The sequence below is a fragment of the Carcharodon carcharias genome, chromosome 8 (assembly GCF_017639515.1).
Source record: "Carcharodon carcharias isolate sCarCar2 chromosome 8, sCarCar2.pri, whole genome shotgun sequence".
In the NCBI taxonomy this organism is placed as follows: Eukaryota; Metazoa; Chordata; class Chondrichthyes; order Lamniformes; family Lamnidae; genus Carcharodon; species Carcharodon carcharias.
The window spans coordinates 25,985,630-26,009,065 of record NC_054474.1 but is presented as its reverse complement, the minus strand read 5'-3'; the positions used below and the strand labels follow the sequence as shown (position 1 = coordinate 26,009,065).

Genomic DNA, 23,436 nt, shown 5'->3' with positions numbered 1-23,436 from the left:
CTAAGCTCCTCTTGATCCATAGGCACAGAGCAATGGTACATCAATAACGCTGGGTCAAATCAATGCTAATGAAAATTGGATGGTTTCTATAACAGTTTTTTAAAAACCTGTTTTACATTCAGGCTACAAAATGAAAATCTAACCTAGTATGCTGCATTATGTATGATATTTTATGATGTATACAACCACTTAATCTTTCACTATATAAAAAAGAAAATTTATATCGCTTTTTACCATGCACATAAATTGATTGAATCTGCATGTGCTTTAGGTTGATGTTTCTTCACAGCCCACCCCCTCTGCTGTGCCAGGTTCTGGGACAGTTTTATATACCAAGGAAGAGACCAGAAGAATCTAAATTCCACAGATAGAAATGAAACTGGAACAGTTCTTAAAAAAGAGAGAGCTTAGAAATCATGTTGCGACTGCAAGGACCATTCTGCAGTCTCCTCTCAGTTGCATTATTGGTTTTTTAACCACTTTTACAATTCATGTTTTCTATTAATAAAGTAATGAAGTGAGATTTTTCTCATGCTTTGCAATTCTGGTACTTACGACAAAATCAACCTGCAGCATGCTTCAATTGTTTTAGCGCTTCGGAAACCTGAAAGAGAAAAAAAAATTCAGCTCACCACATTCCAAAAGAAACCTCAGTTCATCACTCCATATCATGCACAAACTAAGACCAGAACATGAACAAGGCAGACATCACAAAGAACCAACACTGCTCTTACACCAATTCATCATTCCGTGCTGTCAATAGAAGTTTCTTTGGTAGACAACTTAAGTAGTGTGTGCTTCATGTGCAACTGTGGGCACTGCTAGAACTTTATTAGGTGGTAGAGAATATTTTCCTTTGACCTGGTGTGTGGTTCAAGATTATTTGACTGCAATAGAATTAATGTAGTACATACCAGTTAGTCATTAACTGCCCATTTAAGGGCCTCAATTGGTGGCAGGGCAGACCAGCCTCACACCCCCACTGCTGCAAAACTCACCCTGGGGGAGAGCACAAGAAATAAACATCTTTCATTGCTGATTCATTTGGTATTCCAATTAATTTATGCTAAATAATTAGCTGCAGGTTGCTTATATATCACTGAAGCAGATAATCCTTTGTGACTTGAATATACCTTCGTAGAATAGTATTATAGATAAAATTAAAATCCCTCCCAGGCCAAATAGATCAAAATCTCAATGTTATAAGCAGGCTGGGTTAAAGTAGGGTGATAGACAATAAAGAAATTCACTTATTTCTCTGGATGAATCAAGCTTTTTAGAACTATAACAGTGATCATAAATCTGTCTTGTTCTTCTACTTTAAAGAATTAACCTTGCCTTATTAAGTCTCCTTTTAAAATTAGTTCTTCCAGACCTCCGTCAGCACCCTACAGCAATCATGGTCAATTTCAGATGCTCTGTAACATACTGTACAATTCCGGTTTGGAAAATTTGGCCAAAATGTCCCATCAACCTCCAAGACACTATAGACAAAATTAACTCCACAAGTTTGCTAAGGGATTGCTAGACTTATGATTTATTTTCTATTACTTATACCAGTTAAGAGTTAATATGCTTTTTATCTGGTTGAGACACATGAAGATACGCTTGTCCTGATTGGCTGATTTATTCTCATTTTTGTTAATAAATTTACGTTGCAGGAAATTGCCATGAGGAAAAATGAGCTCATCCACCATTTTGACTGAGTTGTTGGGGGCATTGTAAAAATCTGTGAAAAGGACATCTAGCATTTTTCACAGAAGAAATGCAAAACGTTCTCCAAAATACTCGTGACTGCTACTACCAAAAATACACCAATCAATTTGATATGAACTCTGAGAGGGGACATGTCATTCTTGGTAAATTAATCATCCCTTCATCAGGCCGGATTTAGATGTAGATCAACAATAATTCTAACTCAACAATTATCATGATTTCCAACTCAAAAAGGCTACCCTCAACTGCCTAGCCTGACATTTCCAATCCACAAACCAGCCAGCCTAGTGGCTTCCCTGAGTGAGACTATTGATTTACTCCCAAAATGGTACTGCTTTTGTGCTTCTGGCTTGCTGCCACCAAAAACTGGGTCACTTCCTATAAGGTTGCTTACAACCATTCGAGAAAGGAGGCTTTCAATCTATTTCCTTAGACAGCACATGAATTCAACTGAGTTGAAAGGTCAGTTTATTAATCAATTTTGCTCCACAGTTCTTCAACTTAATTTAATATTTCAAAAAAAAGTACATAAAATATCAGAGCAATAAAAATAATAGCTTATTAATGGAATTATACCTTTGGGACTGAAGGACCATTATGGATAAAAGGACAGTGCACACCACCTGTTACTCTACCAAAACCTGGACACTAATGTTTTACAACCTGTTCAGTCAGTTTTATATAGCAAAATTACTGTCTTCAGGACTACGTCACACTATCTCCTGCAACTTTGTCCAGGGTAGGGTAAATTTCTCCAAGCACTACACGGTAGAAATTCCTCTAGGGCAATAGCACAAAACAGGCAGTAGCGCATCAAACACTTGTTCCAAAATTAGCCATCCGATATTCAGTTCGATTACAGGCAATCAAGGTCTGTAGCAGGCGATGTTGCCCAAGTCAAAGCTCTACCTCTACATGTAGCTATGGGGGTTTCTGGGGCTATGGAGCTACATCTAATGGTAGAAAATTGCAGCTGAGGATGTGACCCTCCTACAGCATAGTGATGTCCAAAGAAGAATATATAGCAAATTCAAGACATTCTAGATACATGGGCAGGGTTTTTCAGCCGGCGTGCGAAAGCCAGCCGGACACGCTGACACGTAAAATGACGCGCAATGACATCGGGTGTGCATCCTGACATCATCGTGCTGTCTCGTGATGTTTCGGTCGGTGGGCGCGTGCCGGAGTCGGCTGCGCGCCTGCCAATATGTAAATGGCCTATTAAGGCCATTAAGGAAGTGATTAAGGGAATAGTTAACGCTGCCCATCAAGCCTTAAGATTGGTGGGCAGGTGAAAAGGCCAAGTGGCCCTCACGTTTTTTTAGGAAACCTCATCCACGAGCAGGATGAGATTTTCCCAAAGCTTTTATTAATTAAATAATTTTTTTTCCAAAATATAAAAACATGCCCCATCTCATGTGACACAATCACATGAGGGGACATATTTAATTAAAATTTTAAACCATTTATTGAATAATTCCAGTAGCAATTCAATCTCTCTGAGGCAGCTCCAGGCCTCAGGGAGATTGAAGTGCTCTTTTGCGCACTTGCGCGAAAGAGTGCTGGCCCCGATTCTCCCTCCTCCCCCTTGCCCGCACGTGTAGCGCTCAGTGCTACAGATCATGTCTTCCACTGGGCAGGCCTTACGTGGCCCGTCCACATAAAATGGCGGCGTGGAGCTGATCGCGGGTAGCGATCGGCTCTGCGACCACCCCCGCCCGCTTCTGCTAAGCCCACCCGCCGCCTGCAAAATTCAGGGGACATGCGGTTATTGTTAGTTTTGTCACAGAAATTACTGACATTATATCAATACTCCTTTTAAACAATGATAAACAGCCATGGCCCAGAAGACAGCATAACACAAAAGTTAGAAATAGTAGGGTATAAGGTGAGGGAAATCAAAGATAAAAGCAAAATACTGCGGATGCTGGAAATCTAGAACAAAAACAAAAATACCTGGAAAATCTCAGCAGGCCTGACAGCATCTGTGGAGAGGGATACAATTTGAATTCAATAAAAAAGTCTGTAATTAAATGTCTATTGATGACCATAAACCCATTGTCAATTGTCATAAATACCCATCTGGCTCACTAATAACCTCACTTGGTCTGACCTACATGTAACTCCAGACCCACAGCAATGTGGTTGACTCTTAAGTGCCCTCTGAAATGGACTAGCAAGCCATTCCATTTCCCACAGGGAATTTGGGGTGGGCAATAAATGCTGGCCTAGCCAGCGATGCCCACATCCCATGAATGATTTTTTTTTAAATTACATTACATTTCTTAAACAATGTGATCGCCATCCCTGCTCAAAACAGGTTCAGCGCCCACTTGAAGGAAATGTAGTGAATCAGTGTTCACGACATAAACTGCCAATCTGTTTCACATGTCCATTATTTTCTGGGAAAGGAAAAACTGCCTTAAAATCCAATCTGGTTCTGCTCGCCATAACAAGGGGGAGATGGTGGCTTCCTGGTAATATCACTGGACTGGTATCTAGAGGTCCAGGACATGTGTCTGAATCCCACTACAGCAGCTGGTGGAATTTGAATTCAATTTATAAATATGGAATATGAAGCTAGTCTCAGTGATAATTATTATTATAACTATCATTGATTTTTGTAAAGAAAAATCCCATCTGGTTCACTAATGTACTTTAGGGAAGGAAATCTGCCATCTTTACTTCCAGATCTTAACTGCCATCTGAAATGGCTGAGCAAGTCATCAGTTTATGGTCAATTAAGGATGGACAACAAATGGTGGTCTTGCCAGTGATGCCCACATACCAAAAAAGAATAAAGAAGAACAAAACAGCTTTCAAGTGTGACTCATGGTGCTCTTTAAACTTCAGTAGAAAATATTGGTCGACTTCCACATAAATCCAGTCACTTCATTTTTTAAATCCTCCATAAAATTACATCTACACTACCTGTTGATGCTACTTGTGCCATAAGTTGTTTTAAATTGTAAATTAATCTTCTGGAATTCTACTTAAACTTTCCAAAGCCTCAATATCCTCCAGCATGTGAGCAGACCAAACTAGGCACAGTATTCCAAATGACATATAATAAAAGTATTGTAGAAAGACAAAATAGTGTGTTTTGTTTGATAATGAATTGTCCTGTAAATAAACACTGTTAATGATGTATTAATTGCATTTTCAAGGTTAAGGATACACAGATGAAGGGCATTGATTGATTGAGTAACCGAAGCACACAAAAAGAAAGATTCTAATTAGTTAATTTGTTAATTGGTGTATTGTTTTATTGGTGTACTCAAGAAGAGTATAATTAGATTCCTGTTATTTTTTGTTACAGAGTCCCTTTAAGGTCCTGTTAATTAGTTTATTGGTTATTAGTTTATTTGATTTGCTCAAAAGAGTATAAAAAAAGACTTGGCCAAGTTGGCCATAAGTAGATAAAAACAAAAAAACTGCGGATGCTGGAAATCCAAAACAAAAACAGAATTACCTGGAAAAACTCAGCAGGTCTGGCAGCATCGGCGGAGAAGAAAAGAGTTGACGTTTCGAGTCCTCATGAGTTCTGTCGAAGGGTCATGAGGACTCGAAACGTCAACTCTTTTCTTCTCCGCCGATGCTGCCAGACCTGCTGAGTTTTTCCAGGTAATTCTGTTTTTGTTTTGGCCATAAGTAGGTCCAGTCAGTGGGTGGTTGAGGGGCCTGTCTGCCTCTTTTCCACGGTTATGTCCAAGTGTCCTCGGAGAGATGGCATGTGGTGTCTGCCAGTATGCATGATGCCTTCTGTGACCAGTGGGTGCCATGGGTTGGAGTTTCTTTTTTAGTTCTTTCATGGAATGTGGGCATAAATAAGCAAGATCAATGTTTATTTCCCATCCCTAATTGCCCTTCAACTAAGTGGCTTGCCATTGTAGAAGGCAATTAAAACTCAACCACAATATTGTAGATTTGGAGTCACATGTAGGCAAGACTATGTAACAATGGCAGATTTCCTTTGCTGAAGGGCTTTAGTGAACCAGCTGGGTTTTTAGGACAATAGTTTCATGGTCACTTTTACTGAGAAAAGCTTTCAATTCCAAATTTGATTCATTGAACTTAAATTTCACCAGCTGCTATGGTGGAATATGAACCCAAATCCCCAGAGTATTAGCCTGGGTCTTTGGATTACTAGCCCCACGACATTACTACTATGCCACCATCTCCCCCAAACAGTGCATTGCCTTCTCGAAATATCATTTTAATTTAAATGAGATAGGTTTCTGTTAAAGATTTGTTTTTTTGTTACAGTACCCCTTTAAAGGCTGTCAATTTGTTAACTGTTGTTAATTGTTAAATTAACCAATTTGTTTGGTTTTTTTTATTCAAAACAGCTTAAAGAAAGATTCCACAGAGGCTGCGGTACATCATCAGTCCTGGAAATGTTATTCTAAATTGATTAGTTTCCTTTGTAGTTTTTGTTTTTGTTGCAGTACACCTTTAAGGGATTGTGTTCGATCTTGTGGATCCTTCTTGCACGCTTGTCGTGGGGTGGCTGTGTTAGTAATTAGATAGTTGATAGTTGATCAGCAGACACTTCTTAAGTGGAACGCATTGTTTATTTACAATGATACTTACAGCTACACTTGCATGCTTTCACATCAAACCCTATCACCATACTACTAACCACAGATAACTAACTATAGAGGTAGTCCATGCTCTCTTCTATTGGTTACTAAAGATCATGTGACATTCCTTTGTAACATCTTTTTAAAGGTATACTACATATTACATAAAACCGTAATTACCACATCCCTCCCCCCTTACTCGGAAACACAATTTATATTTACAATTATAATTTTCTCAAAATAGCAAATTATTTACACAGATAAGTAATTTACAAATTCAGTCTTTCTTGAAGTTTCCTTATGTGTGTAGAACATTTCAGCTCTACAACTTCAAATGTATTGTCAGGAACCTCCTTTTCTGGAATTGTCTGAACATCTGGTTCTTTGGTGGGCACCTACAAATCTGTTTCCTCAACTCTTGCAGGTATATCTAGACAAGATTGAGTTCTCTCAACAGGAAATGTTGACCCCATCGTGAACACTGGCAGAATAATTTCTTGGTGCTTTGTTTCTCTGTTCTTTAGATGATCCACATGTCTCTGTATGACTTGGCCTTCCACCTTCACGGGGTAACCTCGAGGTTCAGACACTGCACTTATTTCATCCAGTAACCATTTTTGTCCTTCTCCAAAGTTCTTCACATATACCCTCTCTCCTACAGTAAACTTCCAGTCACGACTATGCCAGTCATGTCTAGTATTCTGACTTCCCTAACTGCTTTCCACCTTCCCCCTAAATTTGGCGTTATTAAGCTGAATCTCGTCCTGAGACGGTATTTCAATAATAACTCCGCAGTTGTGACACCTGTTGTTGTATTAGGGTTTGAACTATAATGGAAAAGAAAGTGTGCTAGCTTGGTTGCTAAGGAGCCTCCAGTTAACTTTTTTATGCCTACCTTGAACGTTTGAACTGCCCTTTCAGCCTGTCCATTTGAGGAAGAGTGGTGTGGTGAAGTTTTTACATGAGTGATACCGTTGAGACTGATAAACCATTGAAACTCAGCACTCGTAAATGCCATGCCATTATCAGAAACGACCATTTCTGGTAGTCCAAAACATTGACGTAGCTTCTTAATTGTAGCAGAAGATGTTGGTGACTTCACCTTATATATGACCATCCAGTTTGAGTGGGCATCAACAATGAGCATATCAACATTGTTCCCATGAAAAGTCCCACATAGTCAACATGCAATCACACCCATGGTCTTCCTGGCCACTCCCAAGGGTGCAACAGAGCTGCTGATGGTAACCCTTGCAATTGCTGACACAATCACAATTCTCCACTAAGCTCTCTATTTCTCTATCCATCCCAGGCCACCATAGATAGCTTTGTGCTATCGTCTTTATTTGGGAAATTCCTGGATATGCTCTACGTAGTTCAATTAACAATGGCCTTCTACGCTCTGGAGGAACAATCACTCATACTCTCCACAATAAGATACCATCCTGGCTGGTTATTTCATGTCTTCTGTTAAAGTATGACTTCATTTCATTAGATACATACTCTTGTGACTAACCGTGAAGCTTGTTCTTGTATTTTTGATAAGATTGGGTCTCGACTTGTCCAGTCTCTGATTTGTTTAGCACATACCGACAATGAATCTAAGAAATCTAAGTATAAAACGAGCTCTTGTGGAGCTGGGATATTGTCTTCATTTTCTTGTAAGGGCAAACAACTAAGTGCATCGACATCTGCAATTTGATTTCCAGGCCTATGGATGGAGGTATACCCATAAGCTGCCAGAATTAAAGCCTTATTTGTGTTTCTGTGCCTTCTTTCCATGTGCCTTCTCCTTTCTAGAACTGACTTTAATCTCGGCCTTCTTTTCAGCTTCCATTTGGTCAGACAACTCTCAGATATAAGCTCAACTTGAGTGAACTCAGTGGTTGAGTCTTCCAGAATTTCATCATCTGTCTGCTTATTAGAAAATACTGCGGCTTTTGCCTCCAAAGCCTTGTTAGCCTCATGCAGTTGATTCTTCAGCTCTTCCATCTCTTTTTTGTAGTTGTTTGCTGCCTCCTGGAAAATTGAGCATTGCTGTGTCTTCTCTGCCATTCTTCAGTTTGTTCAGAGAAGTGCTGAATTCTTTCTGCTTCTCTTCATACTTTTCCAGAGGCACAAACTTAGACTTGAGGGAGTCTTGTGCTGTGTGAAGGTCTTTCAGCAGATTTTCTTTTTCCTTTCGAAGGTTGCTCACCTCGTCTCAAACTCTGTCATTAAGCATGGTCTCATTGAGTTCCTTTTGCTGTTCTACCAGGTTTTGACTTAAGATAACCTGCTTTTCTTCAGGGTGTTGGGTCCTTACAAACTTCTTTTCCAGGACAGGAACAAATAAATTGGCATCTGGTTTCCTACTTCACCTGGCTTCAGAATATATTGACACACCCTAGAACCTCATTGACAAGCAAAACACTGTGGATGCTGGAAATCTGAAATAAAATGCTTCAGGTTGATGATATTTTCATCAGAATAGCTAATTGACCTGAAAGTTAGCTTGGTTTCTCTGCTGCCAGACCTGCTGAGTATTTCCAGCCCTTTCTGTTTTTATTACACCCTAAAATGTGTTTGTTTTACCTATAGCTTCATGGCGCAGGTATTACTTACTGGACTAGCCATATAAATACTGTGACTATAAGAGCAGGTCAGAGGCTGGGAATTCGGAAGGATAACTCACCTCCTGACTCCACAAAGCCTGTCTACCATGTACAAGTCAGGAGCATGATGGAATAATCAAGAAGCTCAACACCATGAAGGACAAAACAACCCCCTTGATTGACACCCCATCCACCAGTTTCAACATTCACTCCCTCCACCACTGGTGCACAGTGGCAGCAGTGTGTACCACCTACAAGATGCACTACAGCAACTCACCAAGACTCCCTCAACAGCATTATTCCACTGTCAACTAGAAGGACAAGGGTAGCAGATACAATGGAACATCACCACCTGCATGTTCCCCTGCAAGCCACACACCATCCTTACTTGAAACGATATTGTCATTCCTTCACTGTTGCTGGGTCAAAATCCTGGAACTTGTTCCCTAAAAGCACTGTGGTTGTACCTACACCAAATGGGCTGCAGCAGTTCAAGAAGGCAGCTCACCACCACCTTCGCAAGGGCAATTAGGGATGGGCAATAAATGCTGGACTAGCCAATGACGCTCACATCCTGTTAATGAATATATTTTTAAAAGGTCTCGAACCTTTTGAAATCAATGCACTGAAACAGCTTTCTTTTACCCTTGGTTTTACTTATGTTCCCATTAGGATGTAGATATGTCTAGCTTCAAAGACTATTTGCTTACTATCCACATTTTTCTAAATTAGATATAATTTGCTAACACAAGTTAATTCCCCAGCATATCTAGATCTTCTAGTAATAGTTGAGTATCTTCTAACTCTCTCATATATCTTGATATCATCAACAAACTTAAATTATTCTCCCAATCTAGATCATTATTGAAAACAATAAACAGCAAAGTTCTTAATAGCTTTCCCTATGGGATATTACTGATAACTGGTCTCCATGCAGACCCAAATTCATTAAAAATCACTTTTGCTCTATGGGCATTCAGCCAATTCACAATCCACATCAGCAGATTACCATTCATTCCTCAAGATTCTATCTTGTAGAGAAGCCTCTTATGCAGTATGTTACCAATCATTACAGTTGGAGATGGTATGATGAGTCTTTATTTCAACACATTGAGGAGAGAGAATATGTTGGGAGATGTATGTGGTTATTTTGCAGAAACAATGAAAGGTATGGAAAAAGAAAGGAAGGCCATTTGATCAGGAACGGTGAAAACTCATGAGAATGATACAAAGAATTGGTGGTTATTAAGAAAGGTTCAAATGGCATTCAATAATGTGCCACACAAAAGGTTTTTACAAAAGATAAGCACTCCTGTGATTCGGGGGTATTAGCATGGATGGTTTCCTACATTAAAAAAGTGACCATTCTTCAACAGTATTGGATGTAAAATGTTCTGACACATCTGATGGTTGTGAAAAGCTATATAAATTAAAGCCTTTCGTTTTTATATGTAGAGGATTAGTTAAAAGGCTGAAAACAGAGACTAGAAATAAACAAGTCATTTTCAGTTTGGCAAGTGTCAGGAAGAAATAATAATTTTCATAATGTTATTTGGAGTTTATTGTAGAGTAATAGTGGGGTCGGTGTCTCTGTATGTTGTGTGTGTGGGACTTTATTTAATTAAAGACAATTGGTCTGAAGGCTTTGATGTAAGAACAGAAGGTAGGTTTGAAATGCTAAATAGGTAAAAATGGGTGAAGTTTTAGAATGTGTATAAAGGGAACATTTGCACTTTTAAATAAACCAGAGTAGCCTGAATTCAAAAGAGGGAGTGAAATGTTTCGCCTAAGCAGGAGAAGTTAAGAAACAGTGTGTGCAGCATTTTCCCCCCATTAGGGGGTTGTGCAGGAGTGGGCGCAAGCGGGTGGGTTCCTGATCAGCACCTCCAGTCGGGGGCGCACTGCCATTTTATGTGGCGGGCCAATTAAGGCCCGCCCAGCGTGATGTCCGCCCTGTAGTGCTGTACGCTCCCTGTGAGGGCGGGGAGGGGAGGATTCCCTGAGCAGGTCTGTGCTCTTTCACGCATGCACGAAATAGCGCACAGTACTCCCTGAGGCAAAGTGCTACCTCAGGGAGATCGCTCCAACTTTAACTGTACTGAATGAAAAAAAAATTACTGGCATGTTCCCTCATGTGACACTGTCTCATGAGGTGGGATATGTCCATGATTTTTATTTATAAATTTCATAAACATTTTTAAAACTCTCATGAAACCTCATCCCACCTGTGGATGAGGTTTCATGCTTTTTCAGAAGCCCGCCAGAGCTCCCAGCCTGCCCACCAACCTGAAGGTTGGATGGGCAGGTCCATTGATTACTTCAATTACTTCTTTAAGGGCCTTAAGTGGCCGTTGACAGGTCGGCGGGCACACAGCAGACTCAGCTCCGCACCCGCAGACCTGAAAATGTAAATGACATGGGGTGATGTTGGGATGCCTGCCTGTTGTCACCACCTGCAGGCCCCACCCCCGCTCGCCGACCTAAAAATTCACCACAGTATTTATCTTTTCCCAAAGATTACTGGTTAAATTGGTACTATGATAGCTTTTTATTATTAGAGAGGTAAAGTCCAAAGACCCAATGGGAATTTGCATTCAGAGGGGAAAGTATATATAAAGGAGAGAAGGCTGTGTGCAAGGGAAGGAATTCTAAGATCTAACAAGTGTAAAAAGCTTCCAGCCTCTGTGCCCAAACTGCTGTCTGCAAGAACTGAAGTTAAGAAAACTCACTTTGAATTTGACTGTTCAGTGTGTTGTCTTACTTTGCCTTTGTCTTTTAAAATCTTTGTGTTTTACTGTTGCCTTAGCAAAGATGTAACTAGGAGTTAGATTAATGTGGGGAACTAGGAGTTATCATTGTAGTAATTTGTAGACCCATGTATGTGCTTAAAATTATTTCTTTTATTAATAAATGTTCAATTTAGTTTTGTAAAAACCCTCTAAGACTTGGTGGACTCATTACTACTGAATTCAAGGCACACATCTCGGAATAAATATATAAATTGCAAAACAGTTGTGATTGTTATTTCAAGTTTCCCTTTGGGATTTGACCAGCTTAGCATTTACCATCCACTGTGCCATAACAGCAAGCTGTCATTTGTAGCATATCACAAGGATCAATGCTGGGCCTCGGTTATTTACAATCTATGTTAATGACTTAGATGAAGGGACCACAATCACAGAATTGTTACAGCACAAAAGGATACCAATCGGCCCATCATATCTGCACCAGCTCTCCCAGTGAGCAATTTACTTAGTGCCATTCCCCATCTTCTCCCCGTAACCCCGCATATACATTCTTCTTTTTCAGATAACAGTCGAATTCCCTTTTGAATGCCTAAATTGAACCTAACTCCACGACAATCTCAGGCAGTGCATTCCAGACCTTAAGCAATGGCTATATGAATATGTTCTTCCTCATGTTGCTTTTACATTTTGTCAAGCTTACTGATGATACAAAGCAAGCTGGGAAAGTGTATTGTGAAGCGGATGCAAAGAGACTGCAAAGGGATATAAACAGGTTAAGTGAGTGGACAAGAAAATAGCAGAGGGAGTATAATGTGGGGAAATTAGGTTATTCACTTTGGTAGGAAGAATATAAAAACAGAATACTTTTTAAATGGTGAAACTATCAAAAGTTGGTGTTCAGAGGGATTTGGCTAGCCTTGTATGAAAAACACAAAATGTTTCTTTGCAGGTCAGCAAGCAATTAGGAAGGCAAATGGTATTTTGGCCTTGATTGCAAGGGAGTTGGAATGCAAGGTAATGAAATTTTGCTGCAATTGTAAAACACCTTGATAAGGCTGCATCTGGAATATTGTGTGCAATTTTGGTCTCCATACCTAAGGAAGGATTTGTTTGCCTTTGAGGAGGTTCAACCAAGTTGACTTGATTGATTTCTGGGATGAGATGGTTTCCCTACAAGGAGAGGTTGAGTTGAGGTTGAATCTGTCCACGGTTTAGAAGATTGAGAGATGATCTCATTGACATATATATGATTCTGTCAGGGCTTGACAAGATAGGTGCGAAGAGGATGTTTCCCTTGGCTGTGGAGTCCAGAACTAGGAGGAATAGTCTCAGGATAAGAGGACAGTCATTTTGGATTGAGATGAGGAGAAACATCTTCACACAGAATATTGTGACTCTTTGAAATTCTGTACTAGAGGGCTACGAATGCTCAGACCTTGAGTATATTCAAGGTTAAGATCAATAATTTGTTGGATTCTAATGGAATCAAAAGATATGGGGATTGGGCAAGAAAATAGAGTTGAGGTTGAGGTTTGATCATGATCTTATTAAATGGAAAAAAAAAACTTGAGGTCTGAATAGTCTTTCTTGCTTTCTTATGTTCTTAAGCTCTAAATAATGGAGCACTTACACTGGAATAGAGAAAACTAAAGGGGAAAAATAAATTTTACTATATGTTTGAAAGTTTAAGGGGGCAATAGCAAAAGAATGCTTCCACTAGCTTGAAAATTGTAATAAAAGAACATCAACTTTGGATTAATATAAAGAAAAGGGGTTTTTCAAGCAGAAAACCATTAAAATATTAAACACATCATCATAAGTCATCATCAAGACTGAGTCAATTACAACAATTAACAGGGATTGGGATACAGTTAATGGATACAGGGAAGAAACAGGGAAGTGAGATTGGAATAGATCAACTTCATTGGGTGCTAGCATTAGCAGAATAGGCTGAATGGCCTCTTTCTTTGCTTAGATTTCTATTAATACAAATGGGCAAGCAGTATTTTATTTTTAAAGCAGCACGTAAGGGATTAGAAAGGTGTATAAACGCTAAATGGCCACCTAGAAAGACAAGGGCAGCAGATAGATGGGAACACTACCATCTGGAAGCTCCCTGCCAAGCCACACACCATCCTGACTTGGAAATATATTGCCTTTCCTTCACTATCACTGGGTCCAAATCTTGGAACTCCCTCCCTAACAGTGCTGTGGGTATACCTACATCACATGGACTGCAGCGGTTCAAGGAGGCAGCTCACCACCGCCTTCTCAAGGGTAACTAGGTGTGGGCAGTAACTGCTGGCCCAGCCAGCGAAGCCCACATCCTGTGAATGAATATATTAAAAAAATAAAGTTCTGAAAAAATTACAAGCAAAAATCGAAAACCATAAATTGCAACTAATGTCAGCAATTGTCAGCCTTCGCTCTGTGCATAATAGCACTCTCACCATTGAGTTAGGAGGTTTTGGGATCAAATCTTATATTGCAGAGGTTTTTCATTACATACTTTAGATTGGCACTCCAATACATTGTGATCTTTGAGTGAACAGCAATCTACATTTTCTGGATCCTGAATGTGTGCTTGATCTGGTGAGGAAGGAATGCATCTCGGAGAGACTTGCACATTGGCCTGGAGTCAGTCACCTTTGTAAATTTCTGAATCTCCTTTATCTGCCATATTGAAATAAGGTGATTCGTGGTTTGATGTGTGTAACTGTTCATGGCAGTTCCACTGGGCAGGAGGAGAATACATTGCACACTGAGGTAAGAGAACTACCAGCTGCTTCTGTTATGCTGCTGGCCTGCAGCACAGACCATACCTAAAACTGGAATCATTGCAGCCTGAAGATTTCTATCAGACTTGTTGGAATAGAGTCAATTCCACTTTGCTGAGCTTCTGATAAGGGCTCTTTCTGCTAATGCATTAAAAAGTGAAAATCCTAAGCCATTTTTCTCCCTTTATCTTATTCATTCAGGCTAACTTAATACTTTTAGTTGTAAATCACCACTAAGTGAAGACTATTTTGCCCAGATTGCACAGTTTGCTGGGTTTGTACTCTAGATTACACACAATTGTTTTCCATATAACTTGTTACATTAGGATAGTATTAAAGAGATTACATTTCAGGAATCCTTTCACTAAAATTAGAAACACCAAATCAATTATTACATGGAAAAGGTTTAACCTCTTGATAATTTGCTGGGTGTGTTTAATAAAAGATATACTCTTAATAAGTGAGTAAAATATTTTGGCAGAATTATTAAAGCACTGTAGGAGGCCAAATGGCCCACTGTACCCATGCTGGCTCTTTGAAAACTAACCCATAAGCCTCACTCCTTAACTCTTTCCCCATAACCCTGCAATATTTTCCTTTTCATGTAAATATCCAATTCCCTCATGAAAGTTATCATTAATTCTGCTTCCATCTCATTCGCAGGTAGTACATTCCAGATCATAACTATTTGTCACAAGAAAATATTTCACCTCATCTTCCCTCTGGTTATTTTGCAATAATTGACATTCCTGACTGTTAAAACAGTTTCTTGTTATTTACTCAATCACAACTCCTTATTTTGTTTTTACGTCTTTGTTAAAACTCCCCTTAACCTTCCTTGTTTTAAGTAGAGCAATCTCAACTTCTCTAGTCTCCCCACATGGATGAAGTACCTCATCCCTGGTAGCTACATGATTCGTTAGAAGGATAGATAATGGTGAGATGCATATCACTTTACAAGGGTCTTACAAGCTTTCTACTGCACAAGTTACTCTGAAATGTACTCCAAGAATTTGTGCATTAAAAACACACTGACAGAAGCAGAACAGTTTTAACATAAGAATTATTCACACCAGTACAAAAGGGAAAACTTTCCCTTGAGGCAATAATAGTTTCAAATAATTTCTAGTTTTGTTTTCTCTAATTAACAAGATACTGGTTTGTTTGCAACAATCAGCATATCAGATAACCTCAACTTCATGCTATTTTAATGTTAATAATATTAGAGGGATGTGCAGGGTACAAAAATGAAACTGAAAAACATTCCTCAGTAACAAATAATGGATAGTTAAACAGAGGAGGCTTTTTTTTCAAATGCTCCAAACATTAATTGGACTTGAATCTATGAAAAGACCCTTACTTTATTTTATTTTTGTTAATGAATAGGGAAAATTGAGTTTATTAAAAAAAACTGCTGCACCATTTGTGTTATGATCATAATCTTAAAAGCTCATGAAAATCTTCTGATAATTTATAGATTTTCAATAATGATCTTCTTCCTCAATTACTCATAGCATAGCAACAAAATAAAAGATAACCATCCAGAATATATTGGCATCTACAATATACAGAATAATCCAAAAGAGATATCAATACATATGTTCCATCAGATGAACCAATTATTCAGTCTAAGCCAGAAGTTGAAGTCAAGCCTCACAAATGAGTGGTGAAAAGTTTATTCAACAACAGCTAATTTCCAAAGATAACAATCATTCTATTACTATGATAATGCTTTTGAGCAATTAAAACGCTAGCATTAACTTGTGATCTTAATCATCCAGTGAAACATTATTCAAAACTCATTAAATTCTTATATGACATTACACTTTTCTGATGAAAAAGCACCATTGTTGTATTTTACAATTGCGCTCTTGGGCAGAGCAGATTAAGTGGAATCCTGTGTTTAGATTGCCACTGTCACATGGTGTCCGAGGTTGCAGCATATTGCCACCACATTTACCTTACCAGGTTTATGCTGATTTCAACTGCAAAGCTGGTCATAAATTATCAACAAGATGATGCTTATACTCCCATAAACGGTGAGCAACGCCAAGAGAGGTGCTTTTGGCTTCTGCATTTGATCCAATGTAAATCAAAAACAGCTTGCAGTGAAGGTGGGGATTGCCTTTTCTTTACGGCTGCGCAACTGAAGCTCTCCCATCACAGATAAGGAAAATTATTCTGCTGTCACTGTGATTGATAACACCAGTGAATGCACTTCAATAGTAATTAATTGGCCGTGAAGCACAGTCAAACAAACTGGATGAGAACAAGAATTGCACGATATATTTGCAAGCTGTTTTGGTCTTTCCATCATTTTTGGGAAAAGGGTGTCACCTAAGAAATAGACAACAGTTACCACTATTTTAAAAAATGGCCATGTTTTGTTTTAATGTGGATCTAGCTGCTATTGACTCTGTCCTGTGTTATATGAACAGTCTCTAATCAAGAAGTGACATAGCACATCTCATGAAGCCACAACTGTTAGAAAGTCTGTGTCTCCTTTGTTTAAACACTCAGGGGAATCTTATGATGAAAAATCTTCTTGGTGAAAAATTTCAGATGTAGCACCATTTCTGAGTCTTGAGCCCAAATAGATCAAGCATTGGTATGCCGACAGGTGGAATGTTCCTGAAAGCTACCAAATACAGGCCACCCCCCACCCACCCCTGCATTCGCCATCTAATTAAGGATGATGGGCAGGTTCATGAGGCAGGAGTGCTAATCAGAAGTGCAGGATCATTGGAAAGACAGCAGCCACGCTGGAAGAAGTGGGCACTACTGAGGTAGTTAGGGGAGCATGAGGGGGTCTGTTTTCTTTGGTGTGGAGAAGTCTAAGAGGAGATTTGATAAAGGTGTTCAAAATCATGTGCGGGCTGGATAGAGTAGATCGGGCAAAACTGCTCCTGCTTGCAAAAGATCGAGAACGAAAGGGCACAGATTTAAAGTGATTTGCAAAAGAAGCAAATCTGATGTGAGAAAAAACTTTTTTAACTCAGTGAGTGGTTCGAGTCTGGAATACATTGCTTAGAAGTGTGGTGGAGGTAGGTTCAATTGAGGCATTCAGGAGGGCATTGGATGATTACTTGAATAGAAACAATGTGCAGGTTTACGGAGAAAAGGTGGGAGAATGGCACTGAGTCATAATGCTCATTTGGAGAGCCAGTACGGACACGATGGGCCAAATGGCCTCCTCCTGTGCAGTAACAATTCTGTGACTCAAGGTGAACATGTCATTGGAAGACGTGCTGAAGATGTAAATATTAGGAAGGCCCACAAATCTTAGGGCCAACAGTGTGGAGAAACCCCTTCAGGGGAATGGTCATGGTTCAGGCTGTGGCCTGTGGATTCATGCAGCTGAAGAATAGGGCTAGTGAAATGAGGGACTGACTCAACAGGGAGCCGGTCCAACACCGGTAAATTTCCAGTGCTGTTTGCACATTGGCCTTAAGTGAGTCCTTCATCAACCCAAACTGGCCACTCATCGCTGCCAACTGGGTGCTGCTGCTGTTTAGAACCCATCTCCAGCAAGATCGCACGGCAGGAGGAAGGAATCAGAGAGCTGACCCGACACACCACTTTCATAAATTCCCTGCCACCCCACCTTCAAAGCCAATTCCGTGTGTAGCTGCTAAGATTTTGCCCTCAGTGATATAGTGTTACAGGCCAAGGATTACAACATTTGTTTATTATGTGAACATTTTGGCATGGATTTTTGTGTAGCTTTGGGAAAATGCAATTTGTGTACTTATGTGGCTTCCGAACTGCACACTCGACCTAAGTGGGACTTCGCCTGGGATTTTTGTTTCTTCATACAGGGTTCACGTTTGCAGTGCAGTTTGCGCTTGATCAATTGTGGGAAGAGTATGGGTGTAGAAGTGGGCTGGTTAGAAGGCCTGCCTATATTCTCCAACGTAGCAACCCAACTCTCAACATTATTTCAAGGCCTCTAAACAACGCACCTCACCAACCCCTGAATCCCCATGTGACATCCATGGCCCCTCAGTTCCCCATACCACCTCCATACCCTCTCAGATCCCCCATGCTACACCATGCCCCCTCTGAGCCCACCTTCCACAATTGTGCCCCCATGGATCCCCCATATCTACTCAGCCAGTATCCACCATTTAAAGACCTCAGGAGCCATGCATGCAAGAACATGCAGGAATATAGGAAATAGGATTAGAAGTAGGACATTTGGCCTCTTGAACCAACTCTGCCATTTGATAAGATCACAGCTGATATAACTGTGACTTCAACTTTACCTTCCTGTCCATTCCCCATAATGCTCGACTTCCTTATTTTTCAAAAATCTATCCAGTTCAGCCTTGAATATATTCAATGGTCCAGCCTCCGCTTGTGGCTGGGGAAGAGAATTCCACAGACTTAACGATTTGCATTAGGAATTGGAACTATTTTAAAAGCAGGTGTAAAAGAAAAAAAACCTGTGATCACGTAATAAAACTCTCATTCATATGTCTGTCCTTGCACTGCAAAAAAAAATTCTTCAACGAACAAAAGGTTAATCCTTTAATTGGTCATTAAGTTGTGTATACAAATCACACTGTACACTTAAACCAAATCAAAGACTGAGTATGTTATTACAGCCTTGGAAAGCTGTCAGTCATTCCCATGACCAGCTGGTTCAATAGAACTAAGTACTCTAAATTTTTGGAACTCAGCCAAACATTCGTAATTGCCACAGCTATCAAAGCATTATTGCAACTGCAAAAGCCTCAAATTAAAAGAAAATGTATACTCTTCATTTAAAAGCAGATTGCCTGTCAATCAATGGAGGAGAACATGCATTCAGGGTGGATTCATCCCAGATTTATACGAAGTGCGGCAGCAGGCGGGAAAAAGGATGTCTTATCCGTCGGCTGCAAAGATGGGTTTTAGTGCAGTATCATCCCATTCTCACCTCATTAATTATGTAGCCACAAGAAACACACTGGGCAGAATTTTTAGGTCGTCATCCAGGTGCATGCCTGACCCAATTGGACGTGAAATCGAGCAAGATGACATCGGGTGAGCGTCCCGACATCGTCCCACATTCACTCGATATTATAGTCGGCAGGCACGCGCAAGTGTTGGAAGCATGCCTGGCGATGATGAAGAAGACAACTAAAGCTGTTAAAGTTCCAATTGTCCCCGATTTTTCATGGTCCATCCAACTTTAAGGTTGGCGGAGAGGAGGATCTGCCATGCGGACTTTGCATTTTTGATGAAACCTCATCCAAGAGCGGGTTGAGGTTTCTATTATTAGATTTTTTTTAAAAGTACGGACAGAATTTTCAGCATGTATATGTTCAGGTGACTGTGATGCTTGGACATTTTTTTTCCAGATTTTGAAAATTTTATTTATTGGTTTTAAAATCTTCAGCTCCCTGAGGCAGGTCTCTGTCTTCAGGGAGCTCTCATCAGCACTTGCCCATGCCCATGCTTAGATCAGCACCCACCCTCATCCCTCCTCCACCCCGGCAGTGCTGAGCATTTCAGTACGAGCTTCATGCAGACTGGCAATTCATTAGCCTCTTATTGGCCTAATCTCCTCTGGGGACTGTGTCCTCAACCCTCACATCTTGAGGCCACTTGCATAGATCAACATGTACCCCCACACACACCCTGGAGTACCCCACTTTCCCAGTACAGCCCTCACCCTGCAGCCTCTTCCCATGCCTGAGGCCACTTCTTCCCCTTCCCCAAGCAAGCTTCCACTTTGCAGCCTGTCAAAAAGCCACCTCTGCCTTATGGCTGGCCTAGTAGGTAGAGACCAGACGGTGAGTCCCCCTAAAAGTGGTGAGGTGCTGTCTGCAAAGGCTGGTGCTGATGGCTGCAAGTGCTGCCTGAAGCAAGGTAGACAAACAAACCTCAAAGTCCTGAGTGAAGTGCCAGATGCACGTTGCTTATGTTCAGTTGTGAAACACGTTGACCTGCATGGACGATTAGCGTTGGGGGATGATTCTGGTAAGTAGGGCTTATAATGAGATGCTAAAATATTAAAATTAGGTTCCTGATGTGCGATGGTGGGAAACAGCTCGCCATTGACAGGTGGAGCAGATGATCGCCATGACACTCGACACCAACCTGGCCAGAAAATTCCAGCCTCAGATTTCTTTTACCTTTCAAAAGCAGGGTTTTTTATTCACAGTCGGAGCTGTCTGTACATTCAAATCCCAGTGCCAGACATGACAAGAGAGTTTACCAAGTGTTTTTCTACATTTTTGAATGTATTATGGCACTTTCTCCAATGGAAAAAAAAAGCATTGTAATATATGCAAATATTTACATAATAGTGGTCAATGTAATGGTTAACTTACCTTGCAGGACAGAGCCCTATGGTGAATCTCTGCATTAAAAACACATCCACATTACAATACAGCACTAATATGACATTTAAAGGGTCAAAACATTTTACTCTCATCCTTCAGAATGTTCCAGACTCCACAGCTGGCATCCCCCCATTGTCACAAACTCTCCAAGGAGGTGCAATTTTTAGGGCTTCCAAAACCCACATCAGCACATGAACATAGTGTGTAGGAGGGAATACAATTTTCCTGTGGTCCTCACAATGAGGACCCCAGCCTTGAAAGAGGTATGTGTGAGTTTTGCACTCAACACTTTCTGGACTCATGGAAAGGCCACATGAAAATGGCATTGGGTTGGGGGGACAGAGGAAATTGCTTTTCGAGCTAAAGTCAGCCTTTTGCAACCCGATTCACACCTTGAATGGGAGACAAAATTCCGGGCCTTTGTTTTTGTTTAATGCATTTGTCATTCAGAAAGTCCTGTCATATCTAAGTAAGATGTCTTACACTGTCTACTTGTTGCTCATCTCCAAATATATGGCAGCTGCTCAATGGCTAAGCACCAAGACTATACGCCTCTGACTGATTCAGGCACCCAGCCACTGACAGTAGGTCTATAAAAATCAAATCAAAGCTTCTAATGAATAACATAACTCCAACGTTGATTAAATCTGTTAGAAATCCTTTTAATAACCATTTAGACTTCCAGACTTCAAGTTACAGACATTCAGGGAGTCAAAGTAAATGGAAAGCACTTTATTGATACAGTTGTATGAAAAATCAGTTTAACTGCTGTCATCTTGTTAGAAATAATCAATGTTCAGGATCTGAACTGTCTAGTACGTTAAAGGGGATGGATCCTTATTCACAAAAAGAGTTACAATATGACAATGATGACACTGTGTCACCTGTCAGGCATGCCGTTATAAGTTAATTTTGAGGAAAAACTGAAGATAATGTTTTTCTCCTAAAAAAATTATTTTGCTTGAACAAATGAGTGCATGTTGCAGGAACTAATGTGACCAATGTCCATTTTGGACTGGACTGTATCGTTTTTGAAATCACTGTCCAGAACTTCCCGAAGCATGAGCAATGCGCCAGAAAAGGAAAGGGTAATTTTTAGAGTGTTAACCAGGACTTCATTGCTATTGAAAGAAATGTTATTGGTCTTCAAGGAGAAACTGCAGCAATCGAGGTGCCGCTGAATCAAGTATTTGATTATAAATTGATTAGTGGGACTTGTTATAGACTTCCAAGACAAGGCATTTTGTGCACATATTAGAAGGGCTGCAGAGGATTTAATTGATATTAGAATGGACAGAAGAACTGGAATTAAGGATTCTAGGGGATTGATACAGCAAAACTATCGCAGATGCATGAAAGAACCCCTACTCCTGGCAAATATATTCCCAGCTATGGGAATAAGAATAAAACAATGAGCATAATGTTTGCCCAATACATACATTTCAGTCATCTGAAGTCCAGAGTCCATGTGCATGCTTTATGATTGAAAAGTCAGCTAATGTTCAAACTCCTCATACTCCGCACAGCCATCACATTAGTCACTGTCAATGTATCAGTAATCACATTGCCAAGGTCCAATAACAATCTTCTTGTTGACTGGCAATTACATTGTACAGCAATTACATTTTTAAAGCAATTGCATTGTTAAAAAAAAGTGATGGGCATGGCCCACCCATAAATGAGTACAGCTGTAAAGTACTGGGGTGGAAGGGATTGTGAACATCTATTACTCTGTAGAGCTGTCTTAAGAATAAACCTGCTTGAGATAAAAGACTAGCTTTGGATTCATTCTTCCATGATGGGCACTTATTGGAACTAGCAGTCACCAGGGTCAGTTTTAACATACATAATTGTAAATTCATATGTCTACTGCAAAGTATTTCATTCTGATCTGATAAAGTGGATCACCAACCCTTTATAAAACTCCTCTCATTTTCATTCTATTCTCATTAATTCTTGTTTGCAACTGCAGTTGAAAATGAGAAGAGCTGCCAACGGCCAACTGAGATTTCCCAAGATCTGTTGAGTAATTAACTTTGTCTATTGTAACAAATGAGTACTATCATATCATGCTGCTTTCACACTTGGTGCAATAGGTTTGGAGGCATGTTCAAGGGAGAGAGATGGTGAGTCTGTGATTAACAGCAACAACTTGCATTTATGTAGCACCTTTAACATGAAAAAAAATCCAGAGTGCTTCACCAGAGTATTATCAAACAAAATTTGACACTGAGGAGATAAGGAGCTATTAGGACAGGTGACCAAAAATGTAATCAGAGATAGATTTTAAGACGTGGCTTAAAGGGAGAGAAATAAGAAATGGCAGAGAGGCTTAGGAAGGGCATTCTTTATCATTATGGGATAAATTATTGCTGTCTTAAAAGTACAATAATAGTAAACACAAAACTGCACAAAACAATGCCTATTGTCAAACATAAAATAACATTAGCACTCTTTTTAGGATCTGTTTTTGCTAGTTTTCTAATTTGGCATTTAATGATGCTCCCATGTTTGAAGTTGCAATGGCTCAATATGTCAGTTTAGGGGGCAATGGTGGTGGTGTGATAATATCATCAGATTAGTAATCCAAAATCTTATGCTAATCTTTGGGGCTGTGGGTTCAAATCTCACTGCAACAGCTGGTGGAATTTAATTCAATTAATAAATAAATCCGGAATACAAAGCTA

General features: G+C 40.0%; 1 long non-coding RNA gene across 1 annotated transcript in view; it reads right to left on the bottom strand.

The window, feature by feature from the left end:
- Nucleotides 1–552: 552 nt before the first annotated feature.
- The window catches only part of LOC121281158, a 270,196-nt gene continuing 247,312 nt past the window's right edge, over nt 553–23,436 (bottom strand). The window contains exon 4 of the long non-coding RNA XR_005943831.1: nt 553–604. This is a non-coding gene — a long non-coding RNA (uncharacterized LOC121281158). The remainder of the gene's footprint in view (nt 605–23,436) is intronic.